The following is an 8,938-nucleotide window of genomic DNA, read 5'->3' as shown; positions in this document are numbered from 1 at the left end:
CAGATAATTGCAAACGGAGTTGGAACAGAGCATATGATCAGATTCATCGTAATGGAAAAGGAATCAGAAAATTGTCTTCTGAAGTTTACCTAGGTAATATTCATAGCGGGAATTACATTTTCAGCTGGGGTGTTTGGGATATGTCTTCCAAAATGCTGACAGCTATAAGGCTTGGAAATTAACTTCCTGGTCATAGATTTTGACATAATTGTAATGTCTGCAAGAGACCAAGGTAAACAAAACAAAACAAAAATGCTGTTCTCCCCATACATTTAGTGGGAGTGGGGGCTGATGCCAAGGTAGTAAGAGAATGTGGTGGGACCAGTTATTTCCTCATGCATAATTCTGAATTTCTTGCTCTAATGAGCCCTTCTGCATTTCCATGGCAATTGTCACTCACCTAGGTGAAAATGACTTGGTTGAGGGAAAACTGTTGCTAAGCCTCAAAAATTAAATGAGACCTGGAAATGCTTGACTACACAGCCCCAGTCTGACATATCCCACCTTATCTCTGTTGGTTGGTTGGTTGGTTATGCAGGCTTGGAAAGGAGTCTGTAATGTCAGGGGTTTCAGACAAGGTAGCCAGAGGAAATAATGGACTGGCTTCCTGAGAGGAGCTCAGGATCCCCTTAGGAAATCGGAATGTAACCTTGCTGTACACCTCGTGACATTTTTAAAGCATCAGTCAGACCACTGTTTAAACCTACCCTGACCCTCATATCTGTGTTGCTGTATCATAGAATCATATTACCACAGAACTGTAGAGTTGAAAGGGACCCCTGGTCCAACCCCTGCAAGGTAGGAATCTCAGCTAAAGCATCCATGACAGATGACCATCCAACCTCTGCTTAAAAACCTCCAGGAAAGGAGAACTCTTACATCAGTAGCAGAAGTCTACAGTTGACGTTGGAAAGTTGAAATGTCTCTGTTTCAATTATGTAATAGATACAGTACAGGTAGGTAGCCATGTTGGTCTGCCGTAGTCAAAACAAAATAAAAAAAATTCCTTCCAGTAGCACCTTAGAGTAGGGTTACCATTTCCTGGGGACAGTCCCTGGATTTGCAAATAAGTCTGCGGACAAATTCCATCCCCGGAATGTCCCCGGATTTCATCTAATGTCCCCGGGAAATGCAACAGCGGCAGTCTCAGCAGCCCGGAGCAGTTGACTCTGGCTGGCTTCAGAAGCTGCTCGGATGTCCCCATATGGTGGTGGTGCAGGCGGTCTAAGATGCAGTTTCCGGGCTGCCTCCACCTTCCCTGACCCCAGCAACTAAGCTGTGAAGGGAGGCTTCATGCTGCCTATCGGAGCAGCCTCCCAACTCCTACTTGCATGCAAGCAGGAGTGGGGAGGGGATCTCTCCCTTTCCAGTTGAGGAATCCCCGCCCCCGCCCCCCGCTTGCATGCAAGTAGGAATGGGATTGGGGCTGCTCCAATGGCCTCACTGCCGCCGCTCTCAGCCCTCCTTCTCCACCTTCCATGCCTGACCTACCGGTACTGCACACTGCTTCCCCACCACCACCACCGAAGAACCAACAACTCAGGGGCTGACCAGGCTCATGGAGAAAGGAGATAGAAGCCTCAGAGGAAGGGGAAATGTAACAGTTGAGGTCAAGGCAGCTGCCGCCCCTCTGCCATCGCTGCAGCATCAACATCCCGAATGTGTAGTAATTAATTAATTAAAGCATCCCAGGATTCATTGAAAAAAAATCTGGCGGCCTTACCTAAGAGACCAACTAAGTTTGTTATTGGTATGAGCTTTCGTGTGCATGCACACTTCTTCAGATACCAATTAATAGAGTAGAACACAGCAGAAAGATCAATGAAGGCTACATAAAGATTATTCTTAATGTTCTTGGCATTTTTTCTTATGGTATGGTTCAGAGTAAAATCTTGATCAATGGTACCCCATTGGTTTTTCATGAAGGTTATAAAACACAGTTGCCCACGTATGGATGTCAGAGGGAACTGTGGTTAATTTTAAAGCAGATTTGGCGCCAGCTCCCTGGGGCCCTGGGTGCCCGGGCACCCACAAAATTCCCCATGAAGGGGCTGGGTACCCACAAATTTTGACACCAGGGCCGTGCATGCAGCATGGCACCCATGGGCCCAGGGAACCAATGGTTGCAGGCCCAAACTGGGACTCCAAGTGGGCACTTACTTTCACCACTGGTACACTCCTCTGGATTTCCCTTTGCACATTGGAGCTTTCCCCCTCCTCCCCCTGTGCCCCAACACTTTGTAGCAGATTTGGGGTGGGGGCAAATGGAGAGAGAGGAGAGTGGAACATTGAGAACCTCGCACTAACAGAATGAGTTGCTTGGATACCTTCCATACATGTGGTCTTGTGTCTTCATTCTGGGGGAGGGGAGACCTCGTTCCTCCTTAGCTATCTATAGACTTGAAAATCACTTTAGTCTGCCTTTGTATACAGTGGTACCTCAGGTTAAGTACTTAATTCGTTCCGGAGGTCCATTCTTAACCTGAAACTGTTCTTAACCTGAAGCACCACTTTAGCTAATGGGGCCTCCTGCTGCCGCCGCGCTGCCAGAGCACGATTTCTGTTCTCATCCTGAAGCAAAGTTCTTAACCTGAAGAACTATTTCTCGGTTAGCGGAGTCTGTAACCTGAAGCATATGTAACCTGAGGTACCACTGTATTCTTATTCTTATTTCTGAGCTTCATTCCAGGTTCAGTTTGCAACTTTACCCATTTTTTTATTTCACTTTTGTGATCATGGTCTTCCAAAACCGTCTTCTTTCATCCTAGTTCAGTTGCATGCCAGTCAGCATTTATAGAAAATGCATTGTGTATGTGTGTTTGTATTCTTCCAGGCTATTTGGCCATACATCACATGGGGAAGCTAATAATAGTTCTTCACCATTATGTTTGCATGTAAAATTGGCTTCAAGTCAATAAAACTGACTGGAAAGCTGGACTTTGAAGATTTACTGAGGAGGGGTGACCATGACCTCTTATTAGTCAATTTTATGAGGAATGTTCGATTTGGAGATGCTGAAATCCTAAGACAAAGAAGCCAAAGAAAGCTGCAAAAGTAAAACAAAAAAACAATTAATAGCAGCAATGTCTTCTTTTGCATGTGACTTTCATCTGATCTAAATGCTTAAAGCAAAAGAGATCTGATGTATTGAAACCTTTCACAAGAAAGATGCATGCTGCATACTAGACTGTGACACAGAAATGCAACTTCCTATGTTCCTGAAAAAGATCGTGCTTTGTTTTGAATGATTTCTCCCCATTTACACAATTTGTACATATGGCAGATTCTATTATCTGTATTTATGGTATTGACTCCAAAACCCATTTGGAAGGTTAGATAGTTCTTGTTTTGAGCTGCTTGCGTCAACAATTTAGGTACAATCTAGCCAAAGTTAAATAGAGTAGGGAAGATAGCTTGGTGGTTAAGAATGTAGCTTGCATGCACCAGATCCTAGATTCAATAGCATGTACAGTTAATTGGATCTCAAGTAGCCTCTGCAAGAGGCATTCCACAGCTGCTGTTGAAGGAGACAATACTAGTTAGGTGGACTAATTGTATGCCTCCGTATAAGGGAATTTTATATGTTTAGACTCTAAAACAGGGCTAGCCAGCAGTGAACTACAACTCCCAAGATCATTAGCCACGCTGAATGGGGCTGATGGCAGTGATGGAGGAAAACATCTCGAGAGCCCCATTTTGGCTTACCCTTGCATTAAAATTCTTATTTTCACATTCCATTGACATTAGTAGGAGGGAGGTTTCTCAATGATGTGCCAGTGTTTGATTCCCTGCTTCCACAATTTCTCTAAGCCTCTAACAAAAATCAGCAAAGCAGTCACATGCTATTGATTTCAAGGTTGCCAAGAACAGTATATTTTAGCCATCAAATGCCTGGGGAAACAGAAATGGTTTTAGGTTCCTACTGCAAGTAAATAATGAGGGAGACAGAGGCACCTCACCAGACATCTTAGGTGCCAGAACGCAAACTTGCTCAAGATCACAGGATTCCTTAAGGAAGAACTTCACAAGGAATCTCCATTGTAAGGAAACGTCATGTCTCCAATTCGTTGAGGAGACAGTAGTCAAGCAAAGCTGTGTTTCTGTGTTTTTCTGGCTGGTGGATTCATTATGATTCCTTTCTTTAGGCTTTTTCTGTGCCATCCACACCCAATCGACTGTGTCCCCTGGGCAGTTCACAATTTAAAATCAATAAAATACAAATACAATCAACAGTACTAAAACAATCAATGTACAAAAGCAGCACCAGCAGAAAATAATAAGCAGCATAAAACCAGAATCAAAATCTCTCTCACACACAATTTCATAGTATTTATTTTACACTAAGTTAAAGCTTCAAATAATGGAAAATGTATCTTGGAAACACTCTTTGTAACGAAAGGCTGATTGTGTTGCAAGATCTTTGATACGGATGCTTTGAGGGAATCCAGTGCTAGAATCCATTGCTCTTGCAGCAGTGTGTGGTAGTAAAAACTTTGTAACTCAGTAGGCCGAGCTATTAAAAAGTCAGTCAATGTGTTTCCACATTTAACAACCCATGGGATCTGACTTCCCAGTGCTACACAGCTGCGTTATCATTATGCTTTCCCAACAATGAATTATCACATTCTTGGCTGCTGTCCAAAGGTGAACCCTCCATGGCACCAAGTTGAGGTATGGCCTTTCCAGTTTCTTCTTTTAAGGTAGGAGGGAAAACAGCTCATGTCTGGAGGAAACAAACAGAAGCGGGTAAGTGTATTCAGATCATTTCTTCAAGATAATAAGCAGATAACTATATATGCAACAAAACAGGAGTCCTGTCACCATTCACATACAACCCTGGCGAATGAACCTTCTCAGAAGCTGCAGAATTTTCAAGTGATAAGTACCACACAATGGCTTTAAGTGCTTGTTTCAATGACTTTTCACAGATTTTAAAAAATGACAACTGTGTGGTATAGTGGGTAGACTCTTAGGGTTGGACTAGGAAGACCCAGGTTCAAATCGCTCCTAGAACTTGCTGCTTCAAGCAAACCATGCTTTCTCAACCTGACCTACCTCACATTTTGTGAACACAAATCATATAACTCCCATGTGCATTGCCCTGAGCATATAAACTGGCCTCCCCCCTCCCCCATTGTGTCATTTGGCTGGCATTGTTCAGCATAATATTCTGTAAACTGCCATTCATAAAAAAAGAATTCAAGGGGACTTATTCCGAGGTGAGTGTGTCAAAGATGACAGTGTCACTGAATATGTTTTCTGCTCCCCACCAATCAAAATATATTTTAAAAAATTGTCCAGTAGCACCTTAGAGACCAACTAAGTGTGCATGCACACGAAATCTTATACCAAGAACAAACTTAGTTGGTCTCTAAGGTGCTACTGGACAATTTTTATTTTATTTTTATGTTTCGACTGCATCAGACCAACACAGCTACCTACCTGAATCTCCCCACAAATCAGTTCTGCAGTCGAAACAGGAAAGTGAAAATAAGATGGCTGGCACATGGAGACACCTGAGAGTTAGTCCACCCATACGTAATGGTGATAATTTTGTTCCTGGTGTAATTGCCTCATAGAATATATCACACATAACTGATGAGCAAAGAGTGTTCCATCACATTCGCTGGACACAGTTCACTCTGCAAAGAAGATCTTGCAAGTCATGTTGCAGAAATTTAGGTGTGTACATATCGCTGCATACCAGGTGAAAGAATTAATAGAAATATGCATTTCCAAACTGAAATAATCCTTACTTCCCATGCGTTTCTTTCTTCTTCTTTTGGTCTCTTCAGTCTAGCAGTTCTCTCTCTGGCTCTATAGGCCTCAGCTTGTCTTGACAAATGAATGCATTGCTTTGGGCACAAGTACAGACGCTTATCAACAACTGTCTCGTACAGATACGTTCAAAGACGTGGCATGAAGTTCCTCTGTACATTTTTCTTCTTTGGCCCAGAAACCTTTCTGACTAGCCTTCCTTGAACAAATTCATTTCCTGTTAAATGGTGAAGCGAGGAAATAATCACACTGATATGCTGAAGAAGGTGGTTGGGGCTTCTGCACAAAAGCCTTCCTGTTTGTGCATTCTTAGGCCATGACAGATCAACTAATATTCCTCATATGACCACTCCCATAAGGATTTATTGAGTGCTGGAATAACAGAGGAGGAATTGTCTTGGGTTTGGGTATATAAAAAAGCACCAAAAAAAAAAGGGAGGGGGAGTTTTTTCTCAAATGTTTTGCAGGAAATTTGCCTGAAAGTTTTAAATTTTATAATATATCAAATTTAACTCTTTTTTTTTTTAAAAAAAACCCCAAGTCCTTCAGGAATTCATTTGGAGACAAAAGAGGGGGGGGAGGAGTGGAGAAGGCATACAAAGATGTTTATTGCCACAGCATAGGAAACAGAAGAGACAGCAGACCTGAATTTTTACTTACTAATTTTTGAAGTCACTCTTCTCTGAATTTCCCTGAAGACGGGCTGCCAGTCACTGTTTCTCACCCTAACCTACCTCACAGAGTAGTTGTGGGGATTAAATGAGGAGAGGGAGAACCTTGCATGGCACTTTGGCCTCCTTAGAGGGATAAAAGTGCAACATATAAACTAAAACATAGTTTGGGGGTTGGTGATAGGGACATAACAGAGAGGGTGGGGTCGTAGAACATTCCTTCACTTTCTGTCCCTCATGTGATTGAAATCGCACAAGAAGGGGGAACCCCTGGGCCACGTTCACACCAGACATTTAAAGCCCTAGGTACCATTTTAAACAGTCAAGGCTTCCCTCAAAGAAGTCTGGGGGCTGTAATTTGCTATAGGTGTTAAGAATTGCTAGCTATGGTTCCTGGAGTTTCCTGTGAAGAGAGATTGATGGTGAAACCACTCTAAGAATTGGAGCTCCAGAGGGTCTTCTAACAACTCTCAGCACTCTTAACAAACAACAGCTCCCAGAATTCTCTGAAGGAAGATATGCCCTTTTAAAGTAGTCTGGTATTGCTTTAAATGTCTGGTGTGAATGTGGCCCTAGTAACAGCAAGGGTTAGTCTCACTGCAGTTTCCCACAGCCAGACTGTGGCACTAAATATGGAGCCCAGATCAAATTGTTTAGCTGGTGGAAGGCAAAAGCAACTACATGTACATTGTGCTGATCACAACAAGCCTTTGTTTATAGATTTTGATTTGATTTATTAAACTTTATACTTTTAAAAGGGTGTCAAAGTGATGTGCAATAGTTACAATACAATAAAAAAATCATACAAACATATCAAAACAATACACAAAATCTGTACAGTAATCATTATAAACACACTCACACTGGGGACTCACTCTGTATGTTTCCTGACACAAGGTGACAAAGTTCGTCTCAGTGCACCCCAATTGAAATGGATCTGGAAAACCCCAAAATGCCTCAATTGGTCAGCAGCCACCCACTCATAAACCTCACCAAGGAAGAAGATCTTTGTACTTGGTCCAATAATTAGTTATTCAGATCTTCCAGGTCGAAGGAGGGTTTCTGGGTAAAGAGATACCTAGATCTCATTAGTCTGATGAATGTGGAAGTAACTTGGTGCAGTGCTTGGGTAACTTCAAAGAAGATGCTGAAAGCATGGTTGAAATGTCCTGATGTGCCACAGTGATGTCACAGCAGCCCATAGCGTGTGTGCTTAGAAGTTCCTCACCCCAGGAGAGGAAGGCCTGCAAGAGGCAAAGCCAGATGCAATTGTTTTTCTAATGCTCATTAATGGCCAATAACCGACAGTGGCAAACGGCACACCTGTACAGTAGAACAAAGAAAACAAACGTGCTCATGCTGTCCTGAAAATTCTCTAACCACATTGCTGGGGTTATCATTCAAAATGAAAATGGCAGTTTCCCACATCAGATACGGTGTCAAACCACATCAACCAGCTCAAAAACTAAGATTGCAAAGGGACAAAAACATTTTTATAATTACTTTGCATTGCTCTTTCAATTACCCTGCCACTTTATTGCACCACTAGATTCTGAATGAAAGAAGAAGAAAACCTCATGTGTTTGCAGAATTGAGTCATATGGCTATAAATCATCTCTCTGGTGGAGTCAGGCAGTTGAAATAAAGGGAGAGAGCTGAAAGGGAACACCCACTGTGATATGTAGCACAGCATAAGCTAGGTAAACATACGTGGGTACTTTTTATTTTCTCCTGGTCTATGGAACCCTAGGGACGTGGGTGGCGCTGTGGGTTAAACCACAGAGCCTAGGACTTGCCGATCAGAAGGTCGGCGGTTCGAATCCCCACAACGGGGTGAGCTCCGTTCCTCGGTCCCTGCTCCTGGCAACCTAGCAGTTCAAAAGCACGTCAAAGTACAAGTAGATAAATAGGTACTGCTCCAGCGGGAAGGTAAACGACGTTTCCGTGCGCTGCTCTGGTTCGCCAGAAGCGGCTTAGTCATGCTGGCCACATGACCCGGAAGCTGTCTGTGGACAAACGCCGGCTCCCTTGGCCAATAAAGCGAGATCAGCGCTGCAACCCCAGAGTCGATCACGACTGGACCTAATGGTCAGGGTCCCTTTACCTTTTTATGAAACCCTAATTTCCACTTTTACATTGAAATGCTGCCTGAATATAGAAATCCTGGTTATAGATGCGAAAAGAAAAAGGCATGGCTGAAAATAATGGTGTAAAGCAAATCCCATCAATGATTTCTTAGCTACTGAGGTTGTGATCTTTTACGTTAGCGAATTATTCCAGGATGCAAAAACCAGTCTGTTGCCAAGTTGTGCTTTCCTTTTTTGCTGCTCCCTTTAATTTCCAAGAAAGGAGGCAGAAGTTCCCTTTGCAGAATCGTAAACTGTGGTCTCTAACAGCACTATGAGCAGCGGTCACTTCTCACCTCTTGCAGCCCGCATTCCTGACGTCCCAATAGTGGCATGCAAAGTGCAAGAACAGCAGTCTGTATC

The 8,938-nt window shown here is 43.1% G+C and overlaps 1 long non-coding RNA gene across 1 annotated transcript; it reads right to left on the bottom strand.

Moving 5' to 3' along the window:
* Positions 1 to 4,314: 4,314 nt before the first annotated feature.
* On the bottom strand, positions 4,315 to 6,127 carry LOC310706924. The gene is made up of 2 exons (XR_014526250.1): positions 5,443 to 6,127; positions 4,315 to 4,723 (listed from the first exon to the last, which is right to left on the bottom strand). It is a non-coding gene; the product is annotated as an uncharacterized lncRNA (long non-coding RNA).
* Between the last annotated feature and the right edge of the window lie 2,811 nt (positions 6,128 to 8,938).

Source organism: Podarcis liolepis (genome assembly GCF_965112155.1).
Source record: "Podarcis liolepis genome assembly, chromosome: 5".
NCBI classification, from domain to species: Eukaryota; Metazoa; Chordata; class Lepidosauria; order Squamata; family Lacertidae; genus Podarcis; species Podarcis liolepis.
This window is presented reverse-complemented; position numbering and strand designations above follow the sequence as displayed.